Genomic DNA, 7988 nt, shown 5'->3' on the forward strand with positions numbered 1-7988 from the left:
AGTGAAGCGTGGCCGGGCGTTGCGGTCCTTCTGCCAGCAGTCCAGCATGAGTTGGTGCAGGGCCGAGGGGCAGTCCATGGGAGGGGGCAGCCGGTAGTCCTGCTCTATGGCATTGATCACCTGGGGACAGAGAGGGGGGCAGAGGGTATTGTGAAGAAGGCAGAAGGTAGTCAGTGAGGGTCATGTTAGACAGGACTATTGTGGAGAAGGCAGAAGGTGGAAGTGGAAGGCAGTCATTAGAGGTTCATGCTATGTTTAAATACAGTACATTCGGAAAGTATTCAGACCCCTTGATTTTTTCCACATTTTGTTACGTTACAGCCTTATTGTAAAATGGATTAATTAAAACATTTTCCTCATCAATCTACACACAATACCCCATAATAACAAAGCGAACACAGGTTTTTAGAAATTTTTGCAAATGTATTAAAAACAAAAAACAGAAATACCTTATTTGCATAAGTATTCAGACCCTTTGCTATGAGACTCGAAATTGAGCTCAGGTGCATCCTGTTTCCATTGATCATCCTTGAGATGTTTCTACAGCTTGATTGGAGTCCACCTGTTGTAAATTCTATTGATTGGACATGATTTGGAAAGGCACACACCTGTCTATATAAGGTCCCACAGTTGACAGTGAATGTCGAGTAAAAGCCATGAGGTCGAAGGAACTGTCTGTAGAGCTCTGAGACAGGATTGTGTCGAGGGACCACCAAGACTCTTCCTAGAGCTGGCCGCCCGGCCAAACTGAGCAATCGAGGGAGAAGGGCCTTGGTCAGGGAGGTGAACAAGAACCCAATGGTCACTCTGACAGATCTCTAGAGTTCCTCTGTGGAGATGGGAGAACCTTCCAGAAGGACAACCATCTCTGCAGCACTCCACCAATCAGGCCTTTATGGTAGAGTGGCCAGACGGAAGCCACTCCTCAGTAAAAGGCACATGACAGCCTGCTTGGAGTTTGCCAAAAGGTACCTAAAGGACTCTCAGACCATGAGAAACAAGATTCTCTGGTCTGATGAAACCAAGATTGAACTCTTTGGCCTGAATGCCAAGCGTCACATCTGGAGGAAACCTGGCACCATCCCTACAGTGAAGCTTGGTGGTGGCAGCATGATGCTGTGGGGATGTTTTTCAGTGGCAGGGACTGGGAGACTAGTCAGGATCGAGGCAAAGATGAACGGAGCAAAGTACAGAGAGATCCTTGATGAAAACCTGCTCCAGAGCGTTCATGACCCCAGACTGGGGCGAAGGTTCACCTTCCAACAGGACAATGACCCACACAGCCAAGACAACGCAGGAGTGGCTTCGGGACAAGTCTCTGAATGTCCTTGAGTGGCTCAGCCAAAGCCCGAACTTGAACCCGATCTAACATCTCTGGAGAGACCTGAAAATCGCTGTGCAACAACGCTCCCCATCCAACCTGACAGAAATTGAGAGGATCTGTAGAGAAGAATGGGAGAAACTCCCCAAATACAGGTGTGCCAAGTTTGTAGTGTCATACCCAAGAAGACTCAAGGCTGTAATCACTGACAAAGGTGCTTCAACAAAGTACTTAGTAAAGGGTCTGAATACTTATGTAAGTGTGATATTTCAGTTTTGTATTTTTAATACATTTGCAAAAAATTCTAAAAACCTGTTTTTGCTTTGTCATTATGGGGTATTGTGTGTAGATTGATGAGAAAAAATCGATTTAATCGATTTTAGAATAAGGCTGTAACGTAACAAAATGTGGAAAAAGTCTAGGGGTCTGAATATGTCAGTGAAGTGTAGGTAGGTAACGTTAGCTAGCAAGATGAGATGGGATAGCCGCCCAGCCACACACATTGGATAATGTTTGAATGTGAAGATCTTTGCAATTCTTCAAAAGACATCGATAGCGTGTCCGACATTATATTGTTTCCCGTGCTTATTTTTTATTGATAAACAATTTTGCGTCAAGGAGCCTGTACGTCAGATGTGATGTCACGGTTAGCAGCCTGTCTTTTAGCATTGTGGGACGTGTCATCTTTGGGAAGACTGGAAATCAATAGACCCATGGTGAACCTGGGGACTTGTCTCTCCGGCTTGGTAAAGGAAAATAATGCCCAGGGAGGATCGCAGGTGGCCGGTCATAAGTATGGCGTTGATAAAGTAGGCATATTGCAACATCCTGATGGCACAGTACTCAAACTGCTCCAGCCCCCTCCCCGAGGTCCCTGAGAGATGCAGTTCTACAGCAAAGTCTACGCTGAGGACTGCGGCGACCCGTGTCTGTTGGACCTCCAGCATCACCTCCCTAAATACTTTGGCACCTGGTCCTCGCCTGAATATCCTAACGAGCTGTACCTGAAACTGGAGGACGTGAATCGGCGGTTCCAGAAGCCTTGTATTATGGATGTGAAGATCGGCCAGAAGAGCTATGACCCCTATGCCTCCCACGAGAAGCGGGACCAGCAGATCAAGAAGTACCCTCTCATGGAGGAAGTTGGCTTCCTGCTTCTCAGAATGAGGGTGTCAACTCTGACGAATATCACTCGTATGATCAATATTATGGGCGAGGCCTTCTCAAGCACACCATCAAAGATGGTTTATCCAAATTCTTCTCTTTTTTTTTTTTTTTCACCTTTATTTAACCAGGTAAGCCAGTTGAGAACAGGTTCTCATTTACAACTGCGACCTGGCCAAGATAAAGCAAAGCAGTGCAATAAAAACAACACAGAGTTACATATGGGGTAAAAAACATAAAGTCAAAAATACAACAGAAAATATATATACAGTGTGTGCAAATGTAGCAAGTTATGGAGGTAAGGCAATAAATAGGCTATAGTGCAAAATAGTTACAATAGTATTAACACTGGAATGCTAGATGTGCAAGAGATTATGTGCAAATAGAGATACTGGGGTGCAAAAGAGCAAAATAAATAACAATATAGGGATGAGGTAGTTGGGTGGGCTAATTTCAGATGGGCTGTGTACAGGTGCAGTGATCGGTAAGGTGCTCTGACAACTGATGTTTAAAGTTATTGAGGGAGATAAGAGTCTCCAGCTTCAGAGATTTTTGCAATTCGTTCCAGTCATTGGCAGCAGAGAACTGGAAAGAATGGCGGCCAAAGGAGGTGTTGGCTTTGGGAATGACCAGTGAGATATACCTGCTGGAGCGCAGACTACGGGTGGGTGCTGCTATGGTGACCAATGAGCTAAGATAAGGCGGGGATTTGCCTAGCAGTGATTTATAGATGGCCTGGAGCCAGTGGGTTTGACGACGAACATGTAGTGAGGACCAGCCAACAAGAGCGTACAGGTCACAGTGGTGGGTAGTGTATGGGGCTTTGGAGACAAAACGGATGGCACTGTGATAGACTACATCCAATTTGCTAAGTAGAGTGTTGGAGGCTATTTTGTAAATGACATCGCCGAAGTCAAGGATCTAATCCTCTAATGGGAGGAGTCTGAGAAAAGATGCCGTCGTTGCCAGTATCCTGAAGGTCCAGAACATCCTGCGATGGTTCGAGGTCCAGAGTCAGTTAACCTTCTACGCTAGCTCTCTGTTGTTTGTATATGAGGGCCTGCCCCCTCCCAGCCCTGAGGGCCATGTCTTCAGGGGCCCCCCAGAGAAGACTACGTCTACCGCTGACGCCTGCTGCGAGCCCAATGAAGAAGTACTGGAATACAACAACAACATCCGGGTTGCCGTGCCGCTCGACTACAGCCTGTCCACCATGTACACCATGTACAAGAAGGGCTGCACCCGGGGTCACCATGGCAAAGTCACCGCGACCGGCATCACCACGACAGGCCCAAACCCCCAGGAGGACAACAGCACGTGGAAGTGCCCAGGTCTGGTGCCAGCAGAGCAACCCAATGGCAACGGTATCAAAGCCAAACTGGAAGAAGAGTTTGGGGTGGGGGAGGGAGGCCGTGGGGAGCCACATCCAGAGTAGAGGGCCAGCGAAGTGGAGGTGAGGATGATTGACTTTGCCCATGTCTTCCCCAGCGAGAGCCAGGACCAAGGCTACATCTACGGCCTGAAACACTTGCTGGAGGTGCTGCAGCAGATCCTCCACCAATAACCTTCTCTCTCCAGTGGTTTGTCTCTGCCTGTCCATTGATCAAGTCAAGTGTACCCATCTGTGTTTTACTGTGTGAATGGAGGAGTTGTAGCGCCCACAGTCCAGTCCCTCATCCCCCTCTCCCTGTAATTCTCTGCACTATGAGGAAGTCAGTTCTCCAGAACTCTTTGTCCGATGTATGTGCTTCTTGATTTTTAACCACTGTTAACCGTTATCTAACTCAGGGAAACTACTGTAATCAATACTCACAGTCTTTTCAGATTTCACGTCCTTTTGTCCTAAATGTTGACAGAATGATTTAATTTTTATCCAAGTTATTATACTCATACAGTGCAGGTTAAGTCATTTTAGAATTGTTGTTCTCTATTTATTTTGCTGCCAAATTGTCTTCTTAAAACCTGTGTCCTTGCAGTGTTACTTGTACATGGGGCGGCAGGTAGCTTAGTGGTTAAGAGCGCTGTGCCAGTAACCGAAAGGTCGTTGGTTCTAATCCCCGAGCCTACTAGGTGAAAAATCTGTCGATGTGCCCTTGAGCAAGGCACTTAACCCTAATTGCTCCTGTAAGTCGCTCTGGATAAGAGCGTCTGCTAAATGACTAAAATGTAAATGAATACTTTCCGAATGCACTGTATGTTAACTCATGCAATGATATCCTGATGCAATACTCCTTTTATAATTTTTGGTATATTCCTGTTGTCGTTTTTGAAAAAACTAAATTACATTTGTACACATTGATACCCATTGATTTTATATGTAATAAAACATATTTGAACCCAGAGGTTCATGCTAGACAGGGTTCTAAATAGGGCTGCTCAGAGTGACAAGGTAGGTGGACCATTGCCTGACAGTACCATAGAGAAGGCCAATTAAGAAGACATCCGAGACTAGTCACTAGACTCCAGTTCATGATCACAGGAGATCAATAATGTGCAGTAAATCAGAGAATTGTAGGAAAAGCCAAGATTTATAGAAACCTTTCTGCTTCCCTTTCACTTTCCCTCTTCCTCTAGACCCCTTTGCTAAATCACTGTACCACCAGGCCCTCATTTCTCCGTTTCATTTTGTGCTATCAAGTGTTTAGTGAGCAATTCACTTAGCGTCAATCTCTCTCTTTATCTTTCTGCTTCTCTCTCTCTCTCTCTCTCTCTCTCCCCCTCTCTCTCACCGATTAATCTACAGACAGCACTCAGGCTGAGGTGCACTTCCTAGTTGACACTACCGAATCACACGTCTGTATAAAAGGATGGAGAGGACCTATACTCTGACACTGTGGGAAAGTGTCTTGGGAATGGACTGAGTGCATATAATGAATGTGGTGAAATGCAGGTACTTGACACTTGTCCCGTAGAAACTGCAAAGGCTACGAAGGCCTGATGGTAGCTAAGTAGTACTGTACCATAGCTATGCTGCACATGGCCTTATACAAAGACAAGAAAGGGTTTTCGATAGAAAGACAAATGTTCGCTCCCTCTCTAAATCATAGCATGTTCATATGGTATACCGTATGATGGATTGTTACCCCTTGTATGTAGATGCAATCTTTCAAATGAAAAGGTTGAATCAGGGAAAAGTCAGGAAAAGCCGACATGGGATAGAGATTCTAGGGTGTAAAAATGAATTATCATCAGAAATGGGACGATGCTCTATAGGTGCCCATGCTACCACTGAGAGCAGTGCAATTCAGCAGAATCTTGACAAATGGTGCATATGGGGAAGTGTGTGTGTGCATGTGAGTGCATTTACATGCATGTGCAGGTGAGCATGTGTGTGTGTGTGTGCATTTATCATAGGTGTGTAAGTGGGCATGTGTACTGTATGTGCACACAGACTTGTGTATTTGTGTGTGTGTCAGGGATCATGTGTGTGTGAGCCTGTGTGTCTGTGTGTGTTTTGTGTGTGCGAGTTGGCATGTGTGTTATTAGTGTACATGGATGTGTGTGTGTGTTCTCCCTGAAGAGAACAGCAGGCTATGCTGTGAGCAGTGCCAGGCCTCCTCCCTGTGTGTGTGTCCCATCAGTTGCTGCCGGCATGCTGGCCCAGAGAGGAAACATCTGCTGGCTTGGCCAGGCCTGGTGGACCAGGCTCCAGAGAGACCCGTTGGCCGGCTGGGGATATGGAGCTCATTGGTGTGTGTGTGTCAGGGGTGCGGGGTGTTTGTGTGTGTGTGTGTGTGTGTGTGCACATGGTGATAGATCCCATTGTGTGAGATTCGTGGGACGTAGCAAAAAGAAGGACTGAGAGGAGGTAACGTGCTTGTGTGAAATTCTGCCTTTGTGAGAATCTTCTCATTGTCAAGGACATTTCCAGTGGGAATCCTCTTGTCTAGCTGAGTTGTTATGTCTGAGAGGGTTCCATTTTATGACACAATATAAAACAAATTGAAGGGTCACATTTCATCTGAATGCTCATTCATTGCCTCTGCTTTGGGGTCTTAGCCGGGTTACTGTAAAATCACTTTTGTGAATTTATAGAGGGCTTCATAAATTAATTTGATTGATTTGAATTTGAATTATATGACTATTTCTATACGCTTAGAACAACGTTTAAAAGTTCAACATGACAATAATACTCACATCCTGATTAGACATGTCCCAGTAGGGTCTCTCTCCAAATGACATCACCTCCACATGACGATGCCGTAGCTCCACACGTCACTGGCTGAGGTGAACTTCCTGTAGGCGATGGCTTCTGGAGCCGTCCACCTCACTGGGATCTTACCCCCCTGAAGAGAGAGAAAGAAAGAAAGAGAGGGGAGAGAGAGAGACAAAGAGATGGAGGGAGAGAGAGAGAGAGAGGAGAGAGAGAGAGAGAGAGAGAGAGAGAGAGAGAGAGGAGAGAGAGAGAGAGAGAGAGAGAGAGAGAGAGAGAGAGAGAGAGAGAGGAGAGAGAGAGAGAGAGAGAGAGAGAGAGAAGAGAGAGAGAGAGAGAGAGAGAGAGAGAGAGAGAGAGAGAGAGAGAGAGAGAGAGAGCAACATGATTAGTCCAATTAATAAAATACTACCTTCATTCCAAACCCTTTGAACCAAAAGTTAACTACAACCTCTCTTTCCCTCCACTCCTCCTTCCTCTATCCCTCCACTCCTCCTTTCCTCCATCCCCTATCGATCCAGAAGCAGGGAATTGTACCTCTGTTCCTCTTAACACATCGACCCACAGCACGTCTCTCCCTGTACCCATGAGTTCGAATAAGGGGGGTTTGGTTGGGGTTTGAGGCGCCTGTCGAGCGTGTCTGTTTGTAATTGGCCTACCTGGACCTGCAGCGAGCCATGCATGGCACTGATTGAAATTGACGGGTGGCTTGTTTAAGATTTCTCTACACAACACACACCTGTTTGTGGGCCCCTTGGCGGCTTCCATTGTATCCGTCTAGACCAGCTTAATAATGCCAATTAGTTCAACCTGTGCATGTGTAGATAGCCGGCTTGAAAGGAGAGACGGGAGAGCGAGACAAGGCCCACCCTGCTCTCCTGGCTTTCTCCTCAGTCCCACCGGGACTCTGACCAGGAGATGTATTGTGTGTGTGTGTGTGAGTGCATGCATGCGCATGTGTGTAGGTGTGTGTGTGGTGCGTGCATGCATGTGCAAGAGTGTGTGTGTCTGTGTGCAATTATGTGTGCGCTCGTGTCTGTGTGTGTGTATGTGTAGAGGTCCAGAGGATTCAGACTGAGCTCGTTAAGGCCCAGCTCAGAGCATTTGACCTCTGGAGCTCCTAACAATCAACATGGTGGCCCGAGTTGTTACAGAGCAGGGAGGTAGGAGGAGGGTATGTGTGTGTGTGTGAGAGAGAGAGAGAGAGAAAAAGAGAGCGAGAAATAGAAAGCGTGTGTGTGTGCCTAAGAAACAATTTTATTGAGAGAGAGAGAGGTTGGGAGTGTTCATATGTAAGTGTGTATTTGTGATTCGTTGAGGAAAAGAAGACTGAAGGATATCTATTTAAGC

At 46.3% G+C, this 7988-nt stretch overlaps 1 pseudogene across 1 annotated transcript; it reads left to right on the forward strand.

The window, feature by feature from the left end:
* The first annotated feature begins 1959 nt into the window (after window positions 1-1959).
* Window positions 1960-4066, forward strand: LOC311116384 (inositol polyphosphate multikinase-like; annotated as a pseudogene). The gene is made up of 2 exons: window positions 1960-2582; window positions 3414-4066. The product of its transcript is annotated as an inositol polyphosphate multikinase-like (transcript).
* Window positions 4067-7988: the final 3922 nt, after the last annotated feature.

Source organism: Coregonus lavaretus (genome assembly GCF_964263955.1).
Source record: "Coregonus lavaretus genome assembly, contig: HAP1_SCAFFOLD_1701, whole genome shotgun sequence".
NCBI lineage: Eukaryota > Metazoa > Chordata > Actinopteri > Salmoniformes > Salmonidae > Coregonus > Coregonus lavaretus.